At 52.8% G+C, this 22,919-nt stretch overlaps 2 long non-coding RNA genes across 2 annotated transcripts in view; both read left to right on the forward strand.

The window, feature by feature from the left end:
- The window catches only part of LOC310712948, a 246,776-nt gene that overhangs the window by 204,792 nt on the left and 19,065 nt on the right, over positions 1-22,919 (forward strand). The gene's annotated exons all lie outside the window — the stretch shown is intronic.
- On the forward strand, positions 11,590-12,287 carry LOC310710455. Its single transcript, XR_014528072.1, has 2 exons — positions 11,590-11,798; positions 11,996-12,287. It is a non-coding gene; the product is annotated as an uncharacterized lncRNA (long non-coding RNA).

The following is a 22,919-nucleotide window of genomic DNA, read 5'->3' on the forward strand; positions in this document are numbered from 1 at the left end:
TGCTCTCCTGCTTCTCCCCTGTGGAAAGGAAAATCAATCTCTGGCCAGGCCAGCTGCCAGGGTGTCAGTCAGCTAATGAAAAGATCCATTTTCACTTAATCTGCCCTGACTGGAGCTGCAGACCTCCTGGAGCAGCTACCTTCCTCCTCCCTCTGCCCGATCGATCGCTCCCAGACATGCAGGTACCCATCCATCTCAGGAGATCACTCGGTGGATAACAAGCGGGGGCTTGTTGGGGTCGGGGGCTGGCAGAAGAAGGGCTCCTGCCCCTGGTGACGGTCATTGAATTGTGGAGAGGGAAGGGACCCTGTGCAACGCAGGAATCACAGCCAAATAATCCCTGGTTGGTGGCCCCCCAGCCTCTGTTGAACAAAGGAGAGTCTCCCCACCAGAGTAGAAATCGTATATCGAACAGAAGGAAAGCTCTTCAATCTGAGCAGGCTGACAGCAAAGAGTAAGGTTACTGTAACTTCCATCAGAGAGCTTCAGTATGCTGATGACAACGTAGTGTGCGCACACTCGGAAGATGACCTCCAAACCATCCTGAATATCTTCCCAGAAGCTTATGAAAAGCTTGGCATATCACTCAACATCCAAAAAACCAAAGTGCTGCACCAACAAGTACAAAGCAACCCCTCTGCAGCACCACAAATCCAACTCAATGGTGCAAGGTTGGGAAATGTTGATCACTTCTCCCACCTGGGCAGTAGGAGGGCCAGCACTGATGCCCAAATCCAGCATCGCCTGAGCTCTGTGAGTTTGGCTTTCTCCCAACTGAAGTGCAGAGTGTTTGAGGACCGGGACATTCGCAGGGAAGCCAAAATGCTTGTTTACAAAGCTATTGCACTACCAACCTTACTATACGCCTGTGAAACATGGACCATTTATAAACGCCATCCCCAACTCCTCCAAAGATTCCATCACTGGTGTCTCTCTTCTCCAGGCAAAACATGCCCAACTCCCTTAACCTCATAAATAAGGCTCGGTTTGCAGGCCCTTCGCCATCTTGGTCTCCCTCCTCTGTGCACCTGCCATCTTGTCAGTCTCCTCCTTGAACCAAGGTGCCCAGAACTGGACACAGACTTTCCAAACCAGCAGTTCCAACTAATTAACCAGTTTGCTTTTTTAAAATCACCTTAAGAGATTCCTGCCTTCGACGGGACGGATCCCAGCCAACTTGACAGGTATTTGATTCTACTATTGCTGATATTTTAAGGTGTTTTTTTCCTCCAAAGAAAAGCATTCTGAGCTGGAACGGAAAGTGTGAGCATAATTTCTTGCACTCTTTGGAAGGTGCGTGGCCGATGGTGTTAGCCTCGCTTGCGGCAGGCCAGCGACTCCAGGCTCTGGCTGAGTTCCAGACCTCATGCAGCCCCTGTGACCCCCAGCCCCCCAGATCCTGTGACTTACAGCCCCTCGAATGACCTTCTTTAGGAACCAGCTTCCTTCCCAGCCACTGCTCAGAAAAAGCCACATGTCATTTCTCAGACACAAACTGAACGCGGCTGTTAATTAGTTGGAACTGTTGATTTGCAAAGCCTGGCGTTTTGGAGGGGGCGAAAAGCACTTGCCACCATGTCCTCTTTTGATTAGAAGAATGACACGATGGCCACAGCATCCGCCTGGCACAATTGATCCCCTCCCACAGGCAGCCGTCCTTATTGGTCGATGGCGAGGATGGGCACCTCCGGGCAGACCCCTCCCCCGACGAGTGGCACCCCCGTGGGCAGAAGCAGGGCGACATGGGAGCCCACCCACCTCCTGCCCCTCTGCTCCCCCCTCCCTGCCAGGGCAGCGTGGCAGGACTCCCAATTACGGAGATTGCCAGCTTTGCTTTGGGAAACCGAGGCTGGACTTAATTGGAAAAAGGAAGTGTCTTGTCTCGTGTTGCCTTTGGGCAAATTGCACGCTGAGGCTTAATAGAAAGTGTCTAGAGTTGCTTTCCAAGTAATTAAGCAATAATGTATGGCTCTGCCGCGCGGGTCCCTCTTGGGCGCAAAGGTGATGGAGCTGGCACGGAAGGCAGGCAGGCAGGCTGGAGTCGGCCACGCAGGGGAGCAGCCTCTCTCCCCCAGGATGGGGGCGCTGTGGGGCCAGAGAGCTCTGCAGGGAGCTGCCCTGGCTCTGTGGTGGGACACTTGCTGGGCATGCAGAAGGACCCGGTTTCATTCCCCCTGCTGCTGCCCCTTCAGGTGCTGGATCTCGCAAAGCCAGGGAGCCTGGAAGGGGAGTCGCTGCTGCCAGCCTGAGCCAATGCGAGGCCACTTGACTGGGCAAGCAGAATTATGCCTCACAATTGCCACCTTCAGTCTGAAGATAGGAAGAGCCATCTAGTGCCGCCTCCTGCTCTCGCAGTCCCGGTGGGAAGAAGCCAGAAGGAAGGATCTGAGCACAGAAACAACGCTCCCTCCTCCTGGGATTCAGAAGCCCTGCCGCCTCCAACTGAGGAGGGCAAGGCAGAGCCATCTTGGCCAGGAGCCTTTAGTAGCTCTCTCCTCCTCCAATCCTCTTTTAAATCCTTTTAGCGCTGGATCTAGATACATCAAATAAGCATTTCGGTTAATTGCGCTGCAAACTTTGTGTGAGAAATCGGGTGAGAAAAAATGGGACTCCACAGCGCCATCTGGCGTCCCAGTGCCAGAATGCATAAACAACGCATATAAAGGGATTTTTCTTTGCCAGTGCAGCTGAGTCCTAGGCTGGTGGCCATCGCTGTGTCCTGTGGCAGGGAGTTCCGTAGTTCAACTTTGCATTGCTTGAAGAAGGACTTTCTTTTCTCTATCCTGAATCCTCCAACAGTCAGCTTCATTGGACGTCCCCAACTTCTAGTGTCATGAGAGGAGGAAAGCCTTACTTCGTAAGAGAGTTCCTCCACCCTGTTGATCATTTTGGATCTCCTGGGGGGTCAGAACAAATCTCCCAGGGGCCAGATTCCCTTAGCAAACCTCAGAAGACAAAAGGGCTGTTTCAGGACATTCTCAGAACCAAGACTGAGGGGATGGAGTGAGAGTACCTGGCCATATTTTCTCCTCTCCTCGTTTTTTTATGTGACTTGAATTTTCCCAGACAGCTCCCTTGTGAGTTGCCCGCTGAGTAAAGGGGCAGGTCAGGGCCAAGTCCTGAGTAAGTCTGGCCTTGTTAGGGACTGACCTGGCCTTCAGCAGCAGCAGCAGAGTCAGACCGGAGGCTCAAGGGATACACTTCTGTCCTTCCTTGCTCACGGGGTGACCGGCAGGATTCCTGCCTGCGGAGCTGGGGCCCTGCCGCTGCGCTTCAGGCCTCCAGGGTGCCCCTGCGAGGGGAAAGGGGGGCTCGCCATATTGATGTAAACACAATCTGCTCCTTATGGGGTACCCAAGAGCCCGTATAGAGTCCTTAAGTGGGTTCCCCATTGGTAGGAGAAAATAACAGAGGCCAACCAGAGAATATTGAGAAGCAAAGCAGCTTGTAAGCCTGATCTTTATTGATCTCTTGCAACAGGGTCCCCCACTCCCCACACGCAGGAGGGAGGAGGAACCCAGTACAATGGTGTGCAAGCTGTTATATAGACTTTTGAAACTGCCCACCCTGTAGCTCAGGACCACCCCCCAAAACATCATACATACATGACAGAAGGAGGCAGTCTGCAGCAGAAAACCTGTCTGCCAGGATACCTGACAATGGTCACTGATGGCTTTTACCTGGGCATCCTGGCCATTCTTTTGTGATGGTAAATACTCAGTTCCTGAATCCAGGTCACAGGCTCACCCTATTCATACACAGATAGGCCCTTAAGACAGGATTTCTGAGCAAAGAGACAATGGGGAGGTTTTTCCCATTTCCTCCCTCCTTGCAGAGAAACATTTGAGGTCCATTTGGGAGAGTCAAAATGGTGTCAGGATTGCTCTCCTGTACTATTTCAGACACGTAGTTTATATAGTTACGTATGTGTTTGCCTTGTAAATTTATGAACATTTATTTTATATATATGGGATCCTAGAATTCCTATCACACTTGCTCGCAGGGTGACCTGCAGGCTCCCTGCCTGCGGAGCTGGTGTGCTGCCGCTGGGCTTCAGACTTCCAGGGTGCCCCTGCGAGGGGAAAGGGTGAGTCTCTTCGAGACGAATTCTTTGTAGGAAGCAATAAATCAATGGCAAGGGCTGTGGCTCAGTGGCGGAGGGTCTGCCTTGCAAGCAGAAGGTCGCAGGATCAATACCTGATGGCGTCTCCTTCAATAGTGCCACTGTATTCTGCTCTGGTCAGACCTCACCTGGAGTACTGTGTCCAGTTCTGGGCACCACAGTTCAAGAAGGACACTGACAAACTGGAACGTGTCCAGAGGAGGGCAACCAAAATGGCCAAAGGCCTGGAAACGATGCCTTATGAGGAACGGCTAAGGGAGCTGGGCATGTTTAGCCTGGAGAAGAGGAGGTTAAGGGGTGATATGATAGCCATGTTCAAATATATAAAAGGATGTCACATAGAGGAGGGAGAAAGGTTGTTTTCTGCTGCTCCAGAGAAGCGGACACGGAGCAATGGATCCAAACTACAAGAAAGAAGATTCCACCTAAACATTAGGAAGAACTTCCTGACAGTAAGAGCTGTTTGACAGTGGAATGTGCTGCCAAGGAGTGTGGTGGAGTCTCCTCCTTTGGAGGTCTTTAAGCAGAGGCTTGACAACCAGATGTCAGGAGTGCTCTGATGGTGTTTCCTGCTTGGCAGGGGGTTGGACTCGATGGCCCTTGGGGTCTCTTCCAACTCTATGATTCTATGATTCTATTCTATGATTCTATGATTCTAGGTACAGTCCAGAGAGACTCCTGCCTGAAATCCTGGACTGTCGCTGCTGCCAGTCAGTGCAGGCCACACTGAGCCAAGTGAAGCAAAGGTCTGGCAATATCAGAGGCAGATTTCTGTGGTTTCTATAACAACAGCAGCAGGATGCCTTGTGCCTGAAAGCAAACAGGCTTTGAAGGGATGATTCCCCCCCTTCTCCGCAAAGATGAGGGGGTGGGATGTGCTTGTGAAAAGCAGGAGGGGGCAGTGGTGGGGGGGGCAAGGAGGGACCCCCGCAGAGGCTGCCTGCTGAGATGCTGGTGGGGCTTGAAAGGCTTCATTGCAGGACCAACCCAAAAGGCTCCAAATTGATCATTATCATCCCCTGGAAGGAAAGAAAGGCTCTCTGGCTGTTCTTGCGATTGGCAAGACTTGGGTGGCGAGAGAGGAGCCACGTGGAGCTGGCAAGCGAGGGAGTCTGGATGACGCCCAGAGGGCGGACCCCCGGCTGCCAAGCCCTGTGCCACCCTGGGGGGGAGGCACATCTGTCCGCCAAGCCTCGGGTTGTGGCTTGGCTGGCATTGGGGGCCTGGCCTCGCCAGCAGGGCACAGACCCAGGCCTGGCATCTGCGCTGGCCCTGCAAGGGAGCGGCAGCCACAGCCTCACATGGGAGGGGGGGAGGCGTGGATTAGGAGCCAGCAGTCAAGCAGGAGGACAAAGCAAGATCACCCCCCCACCCCCGGCCAGGCTGCTTTAGGAGCTTCTAAGAACTCCTGCTGCTGCCAGGAGATGGATCCTGGCCACCTGCCCAGAGGAATGGGCCAAGGACAGGCATTTTCCCAGCACCCGGAGCAGGAGGAGGGGGGGGAGCAGCTGGGCTGAAGGCTGCCAAGGCTGCCTGGGAGTCTGCTTCTGCTGTTTCTTCTTCGGAGATCACTCGTAGCATCACTTGTAGCCAAGTAAGATTGTCTTCCATAAACACGGTTTTAACAATGAGTCCGTAAGTGACTGTGGAGCCAATTCTGGATCCCCACGTCCTTCCACAGTGGGGACATTGGTTTCCAGGCGGGAGTTGATCATGGTGTGGATTTGCCAAGCATGCCTTCCTCTCCGCACGTTTCTCCCTTGCGTCCTGAGTTCAAGTGTCTTCAAAGCCCAGGACACCTTTGGTAAAGGCTGTTCTCCAACTGGAGCACTCGCAGGCCAGTGTTTCCCAGTTGTCAGTGTTTATACTACATTTTTAAAGATTTGCCTTGAGAGCGTCATTAAACCTCTTTTGTTGATCACCAGCATTACACTTTCCATTTTTAAGTTCGGAATAGAGGAGTTGCTTTGGAAGACGATAATCAGGCATCCGAACAACATGACCAGTCCAACAAAGTTGATGTTGAAGAATCGTTGCTTCAACCCTGCTTCATAAATATGTTGGAACCAGGTCACCTTGATATGACCCTCTCTTCTGACTTCCTTCCTTCCTTCCTTCCTTCCTTCCTTCCTTCCTTCCTTCCTTCCTTCCTTCCTTCCTTCCTTCCTTCCTCCTCCAATGCCAAATGTAGATGACTGGAGCAGGGAAATGGGCAGGCCTCCTAAGCGCCTAAGCAGAGGCTGCAGAATCAGGCCAGCAGCCCATCTCGCCCCTCATCCTCTTCTCAGAGTGGCTGACCAGATGACCATTATCAGGATCTGAGCACTGGAGCAACTCTCCCCTGCTGTAATTTGCAGCCCCTGACTACTTTTTGCAAAAGGAATTCCACCCACCCCATGGGAGAAGCAGGAAGAAGCCCAGAACAAAGGGATGCTCCCTCTTTTATAAGTTTCCCCTTTCCCCCATAAACACCTCTGGTGAAGCATCATGCAGACATCATAGATACATCATACATATGTCACCAAGGAGGGAAGTCTCTGGCAGAAACCGGTTCCTCAGGTTCTGCCAGCCTCCTCCTCACACCCGCCGAGATCCTGCGCCACCGGAAGCAGCACCAGGCGCCCCCCTGAGAACTGCGGCCCTGGCAGGGGCCTCTCGAAGTCGGGTGAGCCTGGCATGGGGGTCAAATTCCTCCTCCCCCTGGTGCTTTCCCTCAGCCTCACAAACTGACCCCCTGCCCCTCTCCTTCCTGCTTGAGCTGCCCTGAGCCTGGACTTTTTTGGGGGGGGCTCTTTACACCTGGAAGAGTGTCAATAAAAAGGTGTGGCTTTGATTAAAGAGCTGGGCTCTGCCTTGTGGCTTCTAGTGGGGCCACCCTGGAGCAAAGGGCCCCTCGATTCCCCCACATCCAAGAGTCCTTCTGGGTTCAGGAGCAACACTCTTCACCAGTGGAGAGACACTTGGGTCTTTCTTAAGAGTAGCCTCCTGGATCTGGCCTGCGGCCCATTGTGAACACCTTTGGCGAAGCATCATGCGTACATCACAGACACATCACACATATGTCACAAAGAGGGAGGGGTTTTCAGGCAGGTTTGCCCCCAACTCTCCCTTGCCCACCCTCAGACACCCATCAAGTGATGCAGAAGAAACATCTACAAGTCCCTGTTTTTCCTGGTCAAGGTAACCACACTCCTTTGTCCTGACCGAGGACCTAATCCATTCCTGGAGGGTCTGCTATTGTCTGTGGGATAGACCAGTAAGAAGTAAGCAGCACACAAAACACTACCAATCCATTCTACGTTCTAAATCTTATATTAATAAGATGTGCTGGTGTGCTTTCGAACTGCTAGGTTGGCAGGAGCTGGGACTGAGCAACGGGAGCTCACCCCGTCACGGGGATTCGAACCACTGACCTTCTGATCGGTAAGTCCTAGACTCTGTGGTTTAACCCACAGTGCCACCCACATCCCTGCCCCCTCCCAACCTTTGCATAAATTCTGGTAACGCCCCAAACCTTTCCCAGCCCTGCAATATCCCTCATGAGGTAAGGCAACCACAACCGCACATGATATTCTTCTGAACGCAGCTGCACCATAGATTCCTGTAGCGGCTTGAGGTGCCAGCGCTCTGATCTCACCCGGCAGCCGGTGTGGCAGGAGAATAAGGAAGGTCATCTCTGGCAAGGTGACTCTGCTTCTCAGCTCCCCTTAGCAGAGGAAGCCGCTCTCTTGCCCTGACACTTGATATATGGCCTCAGCAGCGTGGATCCGGCCCCCCACTGCGCATGAGTGATGCCTCAGCAGTTCCACTGCAATAACCCTCCCGGGCACTTTGCAAGTTGCCTGCGAAGAAGTCGCTCCAGGCTCCAGGCTGGCACATTTTCCTTGACTAGAAAACTCTGCTAGCGAGAAGCCTCTCCAGCTCCCTGCTGCCCCTTCGCCGCAGAATCATAGAAAGCACAGTTGGAAGTGGCCCCAAGGGCAGGGCCGGCCTGTCTCATTTCACTGCCTGAGGCAAGACAGGATGGTGCTGCCCTGAGCCGCCACTGAAACCTCGCTTGCTGGGGGGAGGGGGCAGCGGCACCGGCACCTGCTTCCGGGATCCAGCAAGAGCCTTGTGAGATCTCATGGGGTTTTCCAAGGCTCCCACGAGATCTTGCTGGAGCCCAGAAGTCCATGGCAGTGCCCCATGGATTCTGCCGCCTGAGGCATGGACCTGCCCAAGAGACATCTAGTCCAACACCCTGCAAGGCTGGAATCACAGCTAAAGAATCATGTTAATGGAGAGTTGGGGGGGGGGCACCGAGGATCATGCCACTGGTCAGTCTCTGTAGCCATCCCACCCACTTGGACCACTTGGCAGCTGGCAGGGCCACGCAGAAGGCAGCTCTAGGAAAGGGTCTCCCACCAGCCTTTTCAGTCTTGCTCAGGTAAAATACACACGCTCTCTCACTCCCCCAGCAAGTCCCCAACTGGCCCTCTGCCTCCCCTTAGTATCACAGAACTGTTGAGCTGTAAGGGACCCAAGGGTCATCTAGTCTGACCCCGTGCAACGCAGGAATCTCAGCTAAAGCCTCCATGACAGATGGCCATCCCACCTCTGCTAAGAAACCTCCAAGGAAGGTGCCACCTTCCAATCCACTGTCAAACAGCTCCTGCCCTCAGAAAGTTCTTCCTGACGTTCAGCTGGAATCTCCTTTCTTGTCACTTGGAGCCATGGGTTCAAGTCCTACCCTCTGGAGCAGGAGAAACCCAGTCTGTTCCCTCTTCCACGTGACAGCTCTTGAGATGTTTGAAGATGGCTATCACGTCTCAAGTCTCCTCCAGGCTAAACCTGCCCAGCTCCTTTGAGCATCGATTCCGGACCCCCGGCCCTGGTTCGGGGGAGTGTGGGCTCCCCCCCCCCACATCAAGGGCTGGCGGTGTGTGTGTGTGGTTCCTCATTGCAAGGAGGAGAGGCCCAGTTGTCGATTGCCGCAAAGCGATGCCGTTAAGTGGGTCAGGCTTGTGTGATGGAGGAGGGAGGGGACGGCTGCCGCACGAGCAAAGCTTTGCAGGGATGGTAATGAGCTATTTACAAAGCAAGGCCATCTCTGCAGTGAGCAGCGCAGCTCTGAGCCGGTCCACCTCCCAAGGGCTCCTGGGCTTGGATCTGGCTTGGCTGGTGGTTTTCCACAAGGGGCATCCGGTTGACCCCAGGGGGAACACGGTGCTCCAAAAACCAGATTCTTCTTGTGTTCTTAAGGAGCCTCCAGGATTAGGCCAGTCACTTGTCCTGCAAAACACAGGATTGACCTGTATTTCAATGTGAATTCCTACATCCTGTATTGATACAGTTTTGTCCTGTATTTCAGGTCCTCTCTCTCTCTCTCTCTCCCCTAAGATAGGGATCAATTCCAAATGCATGTGTTTGAAAGCATATGTGGAAATTCATTGTTATGGAGAAATCTAGGTGTGAGGCTGCTCAGTCCCCCAGCTCCTTGGGCAGAGTCCGCGGGTCCCTGCGGAATAAAGGAAGGAGTCCAGCCAACCGGAGCAAATAGCTGTGGACCAAAGTTTATTGCGCAACAGGCTCAAAGAGGAATTTTGAACCCCGAGGATGGGGTGACAAGGACTTTTAAAAGTTTCTATCTTATCCCAGCATACAGTTCATTAAACATCATCACTACATCATTGCTACATCAGAAAAGGGGAGGGTTATACATGATCACTGCAGATGGTGACAGCAGTCACGAAATTAAAAGACGCCTGCTCCTTGGGAGAAAGGCAATGGCAAACCTAGACAGCATCTTAAAAAGCAGAGACATCACCTTGCCAATAAAGGTCCGTCTAGTTCAAGCTCTGGTTTTCCCAGTAGTGATGTACGGAAGTGAGAGCTGGACCATAAAGAAGGCTGATCGCCAAAGAATTGATGCTTTTGAATTCTGGTGCTGGAGGAGACTCTTGAGAGTCCCATGGGCTGCAAGAAGATCCAACCTCTCCATTCTTAAGGAAGTCAGCCCTGAGTGCTCACTGGAAGGACAGATCCTGAAGCTGAGGCTCCAAGACTTTGGCCACCTCATGAGAAGAGAAGACTCCCTGGAAAAGACCCTGATGTTGGGAAAGATGGAGGGCACAAGGAGAAGGGGACAACAGAGGACGAGATGGTGGGACAGTGTTCTCGAAGCTACAAACATGAGTCTGACCAAACTGTGGGAGGCAGTGGAAGACAGAAGTGCCTGGCGTGCTCTGGTCCAGGGGGTCACGAAGAGGTGGACAGGAGTAAACGACTAAACAACAACAACAACATAATACATGATTAACATAGGAGGGATGTGTTGGGGCAGCAGGCAGATACAGGATATGTGTTGGGAAGTACATTCTAGGCACCTACTACAAAGGGACAATAGAACTTTGGTTTGCATAGTCCGTCACCTGGGCAAGTCCAGAGGAGTGCCTTTGCCCAGCAATTGACACCTATGAGTACTTTCCTGTGAGCAGGTGACCTCCCGCTTGAGGGATTGTGGCGGGGACCGAGTGGCTTCCAGGTCCTTTGCCAATGAAGCAGATTGGCGGTGGAATGAAGGAAAGTGGCAAAGGAGTTGATTTTATATGATTTTTAAAGCTAGGTAACTTCCCTGAGCTGTCAAGTCAAAAGGATACATTTATGCATAATATTTGTAACATTTAACAACTTTAAAGATGTGCCCCCCCCCTAATTTCCGTAACATCATGCATTTAGGTTCTGTGTAGCCCAGCACAGACAGATTTGCAAATTTGTGTGTGTGTGTGTGTGTGTGACAAATTCCAGAGGGGCTGTCCTGTGAGGCTGCAATAGATTGCAATGGATTGCTTGGAAGTCACTTCCTCACCAGATGGAGAGAAAAAATCGACCCCCAACTGCCTCTCCCAGCCCTGCCCTGTATTCCTGTATTTTGCCAGAACAAAGGCGGCAACCGCCCTCCAGGCCCAGGAGCAGTCTACCTGGATTTCTCGGTCCAAGGGGGCATTTGGCCAGTGTGAGACCAGGAGGCTGGACCAGAAGGGCTCTCCAAGGCTGATCCAGCTCTTCTGATATAATAATAATAATAATAATAATAATAATAATAATAATAATAATAATAATAATTTATACCCCACCCATCTGGCTGGGTTTCCCCAACCACTCTGGGTGGCTTCCAACAGAACAGTAAAATACAATAACCTATTAAACATTAAAAGCTTCCCTAAACAGGGCTGCCTTCAGATGTCTTCTAAGAGTTTGGTAGTTATTTTTCTCTTTGACATTTGGTGGGAGGGCGTTCCACAGGGCGGGTGCCACCACCGAGAAGGCCCTCTGCCTGGTTCCCTGTAACCTCACTTCTCACAGGGAGGGAACCACTAGAAGGCCCTTAGAGCTGGACCTTATTGTCCAGGCTGAACGATGTGGGTGGAGACGCTCCTGAGGGTCTGACATTGTGTCCCGAGAGAGTCTGAGAGAGGCACTTTCCCCCTGATACGGAAGGGGGGGGCATGTCTTCTTCACCTCCTTCTTCGCTACAATATATCCATTTATTTCCAATTGTCAATGTCAAAAGGGACTAAAATCTATAAAATTCATAGAAAATCAACGTGCCAATTTGCTCAATTTCTCTAGGACTCCATGACACCTCCCCTGTCCTCCATAATCCCTCAAGCAAGGTGTCAAGACCAGTGGCGTAGCATGGGGGGTGCAGGGGGGGCGGCCGCACCGGGCGCAACATCTGGGGGTTAGGGTTAGGGGGCACAAATCCACGGGTTAGGGGACGCAAATCCACGGGTTAGGGGGCGCAAATTACTTGCCTTGCCCCGGGTGCTGACAACCCACGCTACGCTACTGGTCAAGACCCTAATCCTGTCAAATCACTCTGCCAAGCCTTTCCTCCGGGCAAGGCCAGGTGGCAGACCATGCATACATGGACCATTGTCTTCTCAGGATGTGCTTATCTGCGCATATCTCCAGCTCTGCATATTCCCCCCTCCCTCCTCCATATGTTAATCCAGTGTAACCCAACCTCTTCTTAATGTATTCATGATGTAACTGGGATGTATTTTGCACTGTATTCTGGGACATGGAGGGAAGTTTCAAAAGTTCATGTCACCCCTTTCTCGCTGTTCAATCTCGCCTTGAACCTGTTGCGCAATAAACGTGGATCTTCTGCAGTTTGCTCCTGTCTCCAGCTGAGCTCATTTTTCTTCCGCAGGGACCCGCGGACCTAGGCCGATGAGCTGGGTGGCAGAGCAGCCCCGCACCCAGATTTTACCGTAACACCCCAGAGGGCCAGGCGCAAGTGGTCAGCCCTGCAGCCAAGGCGGGGGGGGGGCTGGAGTGTTTGTGCCGCTGATATTTCTCAAAGTTAAGAGCTCATTAATTCCAGGCCTCGAACGTAAGCACAAACACCAAGCCGGTACATATTTAATGTTTTATTCCGGCCCTGTAATTAAATTAAATGAAAGCAATTTCCCATCAACTCAGGTTACCCAAAGAGAGGGGGTTGGAATTAAAATGCGGGCCTCCATTCTCAGCTGCATCAGCAGAGCAATTACAGGGAGAAATTAAAACCCCTTTAGTGAAATAATGAAATGTTGCTTTGTATCAAAAGTGTCCAAGATTTCATTTTGAGCTCTGACAGGTTATTACAGATTCGAGGGCCGGACGGAAAGCATATTTTAATTGCAGGCTCATTTGCATTTGAAGCAGCACCTGATCTCAGCTGCGCCAGGGTCTTCCCCGCCTCCTCCCACCCTTTCTGAGCAGCCCTGGGGGGCAGTGCTGGGACTGGGGGGGGGGGCAGGACAAGGCGGCAGGCGCAGGGAGGGGCTTTCACCAGCCCGGAAGGGAAGTGCGGTTTTTCCTCCTTGCAGGAAGGATTTGTCAGGGTTGGAGCTTTGAAATCCCCCAGGTATCAGATCCCTTGGGAATGGTCACGGGAGCAGGGTGGCATTCATTGTGGCACATCGTATGTTGGCATGTGATATCCATGCAGAGCAAAACGTGGCGCGAGAACTCAGTCAGCTCCTGCTCCCACCAGCTCCACGTGATTCACAAGGATGTCAGAAGAGCCTGCAGCCCACCTGCGCCAGACTCCTGTTCCCCCAGTGGCCCCCCAGGGACCTCAAAGGGAAACCCGCAGCCAGGATCCAAGCACAGGAGCAAGACTTTCCCCTCTGGTGGCTTCCAGGAACTGCAGCTCAGAAGCATCTCTGCCTCCAGCCATCCTGGTGTTATAAGAATTCGAAGGTCCCAAATATAAAATAACATTCATAAATGTAAAAGGCAAACACATAAGTATATAAACCCCGTGTCTGAAATAGTACAGGAGAGCAATCCTGAAGCTGTTTTGACTCTCCCAAATGGACCTCAATATATTTCTCTGCAAGGAGGGAGGCAAATGGGGAAAGCCTTCCCTCTGTCTTTTGCTCACAAATCCTGCCTTAAGGGGTATCTGTGTATGAACAGGATACCTTGCCAAGGCCTAAAACCGCCAAAGTTGTGACGAAATGCTACGGGGAAGGCGAAACCTGCCAATGCAGGAGAAATTACTTCCTGGTTCTGAATACACCAACCATCTTACAACCGCAGCAGCACCAGCTGAACTGGAATGCAAAATAATAGCCTGTAAGGAAAAGAATCATTAATTTGAAGACCACTGACCTAAGATGTCTTGAGAGTCCCATGGACTGCAGGAAGATCAAACCTCTCCATTCTGAAGGAAATCAGCCCTGAGTGCTCACTGGAAGGACAGATCCTGAATCTGAGGCTCCAAGACTTTGGCCACCTCATGAGAAGAGAAGACTCCCTGGAAAAGACCCTGGTGCTGGGAAAGATGGAGGGCACAAGGAGAAGGAGGCGACAGAGGACGAGATGGTGGGACAGTGTCATAGAAGCTAGCAACATGAGTCTGACCAAACTGCGGGAGGCAGTGGAAGACAGGAGGGCCTGGCGTGCTCTGGTCCAGGGGGTCACGAAGAGGCGGACACGACTAAACAACAACAACCTGGCTTCCTAGCAGTGCATATGTTATAAGAATTTTAAGGTCATATAAAAAATATGTTCATATCTTTATATATAAACCATATGTCTGAAACCCCACAGAAAAGGTCCTGAACAAATTGGCCTCAAATATTTCTCTGCAAGGTCAAAGTGGGAAACCTCCCCATTGTCTCTTTCCTCACAAATCCTGTCTTAAGGGCACATTCAAGATATGAATAGGGTGTGAGCCTTGACCTGGCTCAGGAACTAAGAATTTATCATTACAAAAGACTGGCCAGGCTCCCCAGGCAATCCAATCAAGTAAGCATTAACAGGTAACCTGCCAGACAGGAGATAAACAATGCACTCAGATTTCTGTTGTAGACCGCCCTTTCTGTGATGTAGGTATGATGTATCTGGGGGGTGGTCTTGGGTTACACCCCTTCTGTGATGTATGTATGATGTATGGAGGGGTGGTCTTGAGCTCCAGCGCAGGCAATTTAAAATGTCTATATAAGGGCTTGCACACCTTTGTTCGGGGTCCTCCCTGCGTGTGGGGAGTGAGGACCCTGTTGCAACAGTTCAATAAAGACCAGGCTTACTAGCTGCTTTGCTTCTCAATATCTCTGCTTGGCCTCTGTTATTTTTCTCCGGCCGATGGAGAACCTGCAAAGGACTCTACAAGGGCTCTTGTGTCCCCCATAAGGGAATAAGGGCAGATTTCCATTTATTACAGAATCAAATAGACTGCCTCCGGAGCTGGAGGCTCCCTCTTCCATCCATCGCTCCCACCGCCCCCCATCGCAGGGGGTTGGCCTAGATGTTTCTTGGGGGGGGGGAGATCTCTCCCAACCTGAATGTTCTGTGATTCTGCTGCTCCCTGTCTCTTCCATGGCCCTGTAATGCTAAAATTAACACGTTTCTGATTCGCAGTTTCCTGCAGAAAGGGTCCCTTGTGGGGAAGAAGAGAAGGCTTCATTTAAAGTAGCTAAGCTGCTCTTTATTTGGGGTGGGGGTGGAGAGGACGCATTTTCCAGCCCCCCCCCCCTTCCTGGGCCACCACCTCCTGCCTTGCCAGTAGCTCTTTGGCAAGTTGCCTCAGACGGGACCAAAAACGTGCTGAGTAAAAGCTCAAGAGGAACAAATAAGTAAATGGTGTGCTATATTTTTGTTTTATTGATCCGGCTCCCGAGGAGACGCTGGAGGCCCAATAAGCGGCGGGAGAAGATCAAGGAGGTGGGGAGGGAGCCGGGAGGCTCTGAAGATGTGCCAGAAGGAGAACCCACGGGAGGGGTCCTGAATGGCCCAATGGGACCCAAAATACCGAGTTGGAAGGGTGGTTTTTAAAAAAGGAAGATGGGAAGCTCTGAGAGCCAGAGAAGAAGAAGAAGAAGAGTTTGGATTTGATATCCCGCCTTTCACTCCCTTTAAGGAGTCTCAAAGCGGCTCACATTCTCCTTTCCCTTCCTCCCCCACAACAAACACTCTGTGAGGTGAGTGGGGCTGAGAGACTTCAGAGAAGTGTGACTGGCCCAAGGTCACCCAGCAGCTGCATGTGGAGGAGCGGAGACACGAACCCAGTTCCCCAGATTATGAGTCCACCGCTCTTAACCACTACACCACACTGGTGTAGAGACACCAGCCGGGAGGATTCATAGGAACACCAGAAGCGCCCGGCTGCTGGATCCGGCCAGAGGGGGCCCTTCTAGCTCAGCATCCTGTTCCCAGTGGCCAGACACCCCAAAGAACCCAGGAACCCAGATAGACTGCCTCTGGACCTGGAGGTTCCACCAGAACATAAAGAGGCCTGTTGCCCAGTGGGGAAGCAGTCAGAAAGATACGGGAGGGTCACCCGTGTCACCAGCCCAGCCCCTTCCCTACCACTCCGTGGGGCACCTGCTCTTTGGGGTGGGGGCAGCGGCTTCCCACGTCCAGGGGCAGCCATTTCCCTCCCCCTGGAGAGCCTCATGAGCATGTTTGTTGGGGAAACTGTCCTGCTCTTCCTTATGGGAAGCTCAGCTCAGCGGACGACAACCTCCAAAGAGCATTCAGGCATTTAGGACAGCGGTGGCGAAAAAATTAGGATGGCAGAAGCAGGAGGGAACCACTGTTGCAGGAATTTATGTATAGTTTGGGGGGGTGTTGCCCCTCCAGCAGATGTCATGCACATGCAGCCCACTACCAAAACCAGCACAATCACTTTTGTGACTTGTCCCCACAAAACACTTCATCACAGTTTCTTCCTATCTATTCAAAGGGCCTTTGCTGCACAATACCAAATGTAAGAATTCACTGATCAATGCATCTATGTACTGGCTCACAGGGGAAACTTCAGAAATTCATATAGACAGGTGAGCTCAGCTCCTCAGCAGCCCCTCTGCCTGAGGGATAATCCCTGGCATCCTGAGACCTGAGTGCCAGACAGGTAGCCATGCCAGAAATAAAAAACCCAGAGGAAGACAAAAGGGTGGGATGAACTTGGCTGGGAAACAGGGAAATGTAAATATCTCTTTTGTGACGCTTGATGGGTGTTTGGTGGAGGGCAAGGGGAACCATGGGGCAGGGTCCAGATAGAAGAGTTTGCTAATAAGCAGCTAATCCAGGTCAGATGCTGATGGTGCTGATTTCATCCCCGCAAAGGAGCCTGGATGGGGCTGCTGAGCCAAGCAGGGTCTCCCGAGGATCAGGATTGAGACCGGGCCTCCTAATTTGTTTGTTAATGACACGGAGGGCTGAGCAGTGAGGTGGCCAAGTTTGCTGAGGAAAGCAGAAAAGAGGAAGGAGGGAGCTCCAGAAACAATTTCCCACCAGGGGGGAAGGGGCAGGGAAATGGCAAATGGAACTCAACGCAAGAGAGCGGAAAGCAATGCAGACCAGAGAGAGAGGAAGGAAGAGTCTGGATTTAACACACATGCATTTGGGGGCAGTGGCGTAGCGTGGGTTGTCAGCACCCGGGGCAAGGCAAGTAATTTGCGCCCCCTAACCCGTGGATTTGCGCCCCCTAACCCATGGATTTGCGCCCCCTAACGCTAACCCCCAGATGTTGCGCCCGGTGCGCCCGGCCCCCCCCTGCACCCCCCACGCTACGCCACTGTTTGGGGGTCTGGACTGGCTGGGAGCAAGGCCTGCAGGTCATAGCAGAGAGTTCATGGGCCCCGTTTGCAACATCTGTGGAAAAGCCCAGTTCCATGCTAGGGCGGGAATTGAAAATAAAACTGCTGATGTCCTAATGCCCTATTATGTAACTCGATTTGGAATAAACATGTCCAGTTCTGGTTGCCTCCCCTCCAAAAGGATATTGCAGAGCTGGGAAAGGTCCAGAAAGGGGCAGTGGGGTGTCAGGGACAGGCTGAAGGAAGAGGAGCCAGCCGGGGAACCCCCCCCCCCAATGGAATCCCAAATGGAGGAAGGCTCAGAGCCAGGGGGTTGGTGGTGGGACACTGAGGAAAGGTCAGAGGGAGAAGACTGGGAGGAGGGACTGGATGCTGAAGGGGCAACAGGGCTTAGTGAGCAGGAGGAGTCTGTGACAGGGAGCGGTTCAGACTCCGAGGCTGAAGCAGAGGAGGGGGGTCAAGAGAATGCTGAAGAATCCAAGGGGGTCTCCTTCTCCGTCTGCGACAAGCTCCCATCCCCTCTGGTCTCCAAGAACGCGCAGGATAATGAGGAGAGCAGAACAGAGGCCAGAGGTGTGCAGGTGCAGTTTGAGGCTGCTTGGGAAACATCCGGAAGGGGAGGGGCCTTGAATAGTCAACTTCACCCAACGGCATCAAAGATTTGCTTCCTTTCTTGCTGACTTGCATCCAGCTCAGGTGTGGAGAGTCCTCCCCTCCCTTTGGTAACTTCACAGATAAGAATTAACGAGCAGTTGATATATTTATAGTCCTTTTATTACAGAATCATGCTGCAAGCATAAATGCGCAGCTCTTCGCAAGGAGGGCAGTTGGCTACTCTAAACCCTCCTTCTGACTTCCACAGCATTTTAGACGCCAACGGGAAGTTCCTCCCTCCTTCTGAATCCTTTGCTCTCTGATACGCTGGGACCTCCGAGTCCGTGGTGAAGGGGGGGTCCCCCCACACTCTCAAGTGACGTCTCTTCTCGCTGCCCCCTCCCTTCCAGCTCCCTTGTCATTATCTCGTAACTGGGCAACTCCTCCCTAATCTGTTCAGCTTCTGTCTCTCTGCTTCTGAACACGCTGTGGGCGGGGGGAGGGGCAACTCTTATCCATCAGAGAGAAGCTGGTCTGCCCCAGAAGGCGCCCCCCACTCCTCGTCTTCAGACCATCCCCTGACACTCCAGCCCTGTCAAGGCCCTAGGAAGAATGGTTGCAGCCTTTGGGACTTCTTAGTTTAGCAGAAAGGTGAGGAAGAGGCAGCATGAAGAAAGGAGAGAGAGAAAAGGGTTTCTCCCTCTCGCATAACGCTCTGCTCCTTTTGTGAAGAGCCTGATCCGTGAATAGCAGCTGACGGGACTCCCCAAGTGTGGAGACTGCAGCTCTTGGCTGTGGCGGCGCTAGGGGCTCCAGCACCCAGAGCGGCACACATGCTGTGCGCCCGGAGGAGGGGTGATCTGCCCATGGGGGTGGGCACGATCCGCCCAAGGGGCCGATCACAATGGCTGCGAGATCCTCCCCAGGAGCCGGTCTTGGCACGGGTGGGGTGCTGAATGTCCCCCCCCCTTCAGGATGACACCCGGTGTGAGCCACACCCCGTTGCTACGCCCCTGGCTCTTGGGTTTGCAGGCTTCCCAATGGGGGAATCTGGTTCAGCGGCGGAGCAAGCCAATTGGGAGCCTGTGTGGGGCGGTGTGTGTGCCCTGTGCCCAGAGGCGGGGCCAGCTCCCCACGGGGGTGGGGCGAGCCAGGGCAGGACGCTCTGTGGGGCCTCTGGAGTCTGCCTGCCTCCTCCCACTCAGCTGCCCTACAGATGAGGGGGAGGCGGTAGGGGCACCGTCTGGGCAGTGCGGAGCTTGCCGACGCCCAGGCCACCACGTCTGTCCCAGGAGAGATGCGTGGCTCAGGCGCTATGCAGGCCCCACGGTGAGTGCAGCCCAGCATTTTGTCACCCCCCCCCGTGGTGATACCCGGGGCGCCCCACCCCCACCACACACCCCTCCCTCCCCCCTGATCTGCTTAGGCCTCTGAGATCAGCATGCTGGACTGGACGGGCCAGATCCAGCTTCAGGGATCTCCTTACTGTCCGTCCGCCCCCCCCCCTTTGCTGTTGTTGCATTCAGGGCTGCTTCCGTTCCATCTCTGCCAGCGCTGAGAAGCCGGCACTTCCTCAAAAGACCTCCATCCAGCCTTTCCGTTTAAAAATATCCACAGCAGCTTAACTGTGAGAAGACAACATCCAAACAAAGCGAAGCAGCGGAGGCTGAAACACACAAAATCCATCGGCAGAGGAAGCAGCAGCAGCAGAAGCTGCAGCGTGAAAAGGCACCCCCCCCACCAATTTAGATGCCCCCAGAGGGCAGGGAGCTGAAGGAGCTGAAGGCTGCTCATTTGGGGCGGAAAGAGGGACCTGGAGTAGCCCTTTGCCATCTGCGACACAGCAAGGAAACAGGAGAGGGGCTCTTGGGCTGGGGGCTGGGGGCCGCCCAGAGGTCTTGGGGCTTCAGGCTCCCTTCAGGTCCAGGCGGGGGGGGGGGGGCAATGGCCAGGGAGGAAGATGGGAGCTGGGATCCAGCAACCTCTGAAGGACCAGAGAGGTTCCCCATCTCCAGTCTAAGAAACTGAAGCACTGGGCTGTTGGCCATCATCTCTGTGATGCTCAGGATTAGGGATGCCCCCCATGACCTGAGGGCAGTTCTCCTGCACAGCAGCCAGCAGGGACAGGCCTGGGAGGACTTTGCACAGCAAACCTCCCCTCAGTGCTCTCTCCTTCTTTGGAGGCTTCTTAGCAAAGATTGGAGGGCCACCTGCCATGGCTGCTTTAGCTGAGATTCCTGCATGTGTGGATTAAATGAAGACCAGGAAGTGGGAGAGAGCCGGGTTCAAATCCTTACTTGGCCCTGAAGCTGCCACACCTGGAATACTCTGTCCAGTTCTGGGCACCACCATTTAAGGAGGATGTTGACAAGCTGAAAGGTGAGCAGAGGAGGGCGACTGAGATGATCAAGGGTCTCACAACCGGAATGAGTCTGCCTGGTCAATAGAGGCCCAATATGTTCTCTCTCAAGGGTCAGGATGGAGCCCAGCACCCCCCCTGCTGCCCTAGGGAGGCCAGAGGGATGCTCAGTCGGAGCGCAATCTTCCTCTTCCACCTGGAGAATTGATCCCATCCTTCACACCAGAGGAGGAAGGAGCCCCCGGTCTGGCGGCAGCGGCGGCGGCAATTTGGCTAAAGTGGGCAGATCCATCACGGAAAGTGGCAGCAACCGGCCAGCCATCAGGAGAAGAAATCAATGAGGAAATGGAGATTAAACACACACCGGCCTCCTCTGCCCAGCACAGACCCATTCATAAAGGCAGAGCTGAGCAGCAATCATCACCGCAGGAGTTGCTGGAGAAGGGGGAGGGCTGGTTTTTTTGCTGTGACTGATGGCCATGGCTTTGGGGGCTCCCAGTAGACCTCTTTGCCCGCCCACCTCCTTTGCCCCTCCCCAGCCTCTTCCTCCAGCCCCCCTCCCTCGCCAAGCCTATCTTTCAGGACCAGCTCATCAGCAGCACCTTTCCCTCTCCACCTGCCACAAGAACCTGAGAGGACCATCCAGTCTGTTGTTGTTGTTTAGTCATTTAGTGGTGTCCGCCTCTTGGTGACCCCCTGGACCAGAGCATGCCAGGCCCTCCTGTCTTCCACTGCCTCCCGCAATTTGGTCAAACTCATGCTGGTAGCTTTGAGAACACTGTCCCATCATCTCGTCCTCTGTCGTCCCCTTCTCCTTGCGCCCTCCATCTTTCCCAACATCAGGGTCTTTTCCAGGGAGTCTTCTCTTCTCATGAGTTGGCCAAAGTCTTGGAGCCTCAGCTTCAGGATCTGTCCTTCCAGTGAGCACTCAGGCCTGATGTCCTTCAGAATGGAGAGGTTGGATCTTCTTCTCTCAAGAGTCTCCTCCAGCACCATAAAATGCCACTGGCAACCTAGGAATCCATGTACAGTGGTCCCTTGGTTGTCAAACGCCTTGGTTCTCAAACAACTTAGAACCCAAACACTGCAAACCCAGAAGTAAGTCTTCCGGTTTGCGAACTTTTCCCCAAACTTGCTCTGTTTTGAGTGTTACGCTCAGGTCTGTCTGTTTTTGCTATTTATTTTGAATATTTTGCGTTTTCGCAGCTCTTTTTTTGTTTGTTTTGTTTTTGTGACTGTGTGGAACCCAGTTCAGCTGCTGATTGATTGATTGATTGTGTGACTGTAGTACATTGTTCGTTGCTTTCATTTTATGGATCAATGGTCTCATTAGATAGTCAAATTCATGTTGAATTGCTGTTTCAGGGGTTGTTTTTAAAAGTCTGGAATGGATTGATCCGTTCTGCATTACTTTCCCCTGGAAAAGCGCACCTTGATTTTGGAACGCTTTGGCTTTAGAATAGACTTCCGGAATGCATTATGTTTGAGAGCCAAGGTACCACTGTAGACTGTCTCTGGGCCTGGAGGCTCCACAGGAGCATCAGAAGGTGGTGCTGCAACAGGCCAGAGGGGGACCATGAAACCCGGGCTCCTCTTCTCAATAGTGCCAACCAGATGCCCATCAGGGGAAACCCTCAGGATCCTCTCACCTATTCGGAAGGATCCCTGACTGTGGAGGGTTCTGAGGGATCCTTTACAGCCCTGTGGTTCTTGATTCAGGGGCCCTGGAGAAAAGGAGGACCTGCTGAAAAATGGTGAGAGCATTTTCTTTTGTTAAGTCAATACCCCCCCCCTCTCTGAAGCATCTCCTTTGCAAATGTGATCTTGGGGCAAAGAAGACCTCGATATCCAGAGTCTCTTCTGAAGGGGCTCCATGCAGCGGAAGGGACTTATTCTGCAAAGGGTGAGCCCAGAGGGGGCGAGTCTTCCTTCCCCCTCCCTGGCTGGAGCTCAAGGAGGGAGAGAGAGAAACAAGCTGCTGGTTTTTGGAATCCAGCTGAGAGAGGAGGCTCAGGAAGCTGGGCTGCATAAAATTAGTTTCCTAGAACTAGATGGTGCCTGGCCTTGAGAAAAGTTTCCCTCCCTCTCAGCAGAACTCAGGGGCGAAAAGGAGGCTGAATGCGGGGAGGTTCTCAGGACAGATGGAAGAAAGTGTGCAGAGTTGAAGTATGGAACTCCCTGCCACAAGGTCCTCTGGGATCAGCTGGGCAGGATTTAGGTCTTATGAGGCCCTCAGCTCCTGAAGGTAATGGGGCCCTTGATATGTCCAGCTGTCCTTTGTCAACAACAAATTGTTGTTGTTTTTTGTGTTGAATATATGCTAGATGGTAATTGATGGTAATTGGTTTTCCCAGGAGTGATGTATGGAAGTGAGAGCTGGACCATAAAGAAGGCTGATCACCAAAGACTGGATGCTTTTGAATTCTGGTGCTGGAGGAGACTCTTGAGAGTCCCATGGACTGCAAGAAGATCCAACCTCTCCATTCTGAAGGAAATCAGCCCTGAGTGCTCACTGGAAGGACAGATCCTGAAGCTGAGGCTCCAATACTTTGGCCACCCCATGAGAAAAGACCCTGATGTTGGGAAAGATGGAGGGCGCAAGGAGAAGGGGACGACCGAGGATGAGATGGTTGGACAGTGTTCTCGAAGCCACAAACATGAGTCTGACCAAACTGTGGGAGGCAGTGGAAGACAGGAGGGCCTGGCATGCTCAGGTCCAGGGGGTCACGAAGAGGCGGACATGACTAAACGACTAATATCC

Source organism: Podarcis liolepis, assembly GCF_965112155.1.
Source record: "Podarcis liolepis genome assembly, chromosome: 7".
Classification (NCBI taxonomy): Eukaryota; Metazoa; Chordata; class Lepidosauria; order Squamata; family Lacertidae; genus Podarcis; species Podarcis liolepis.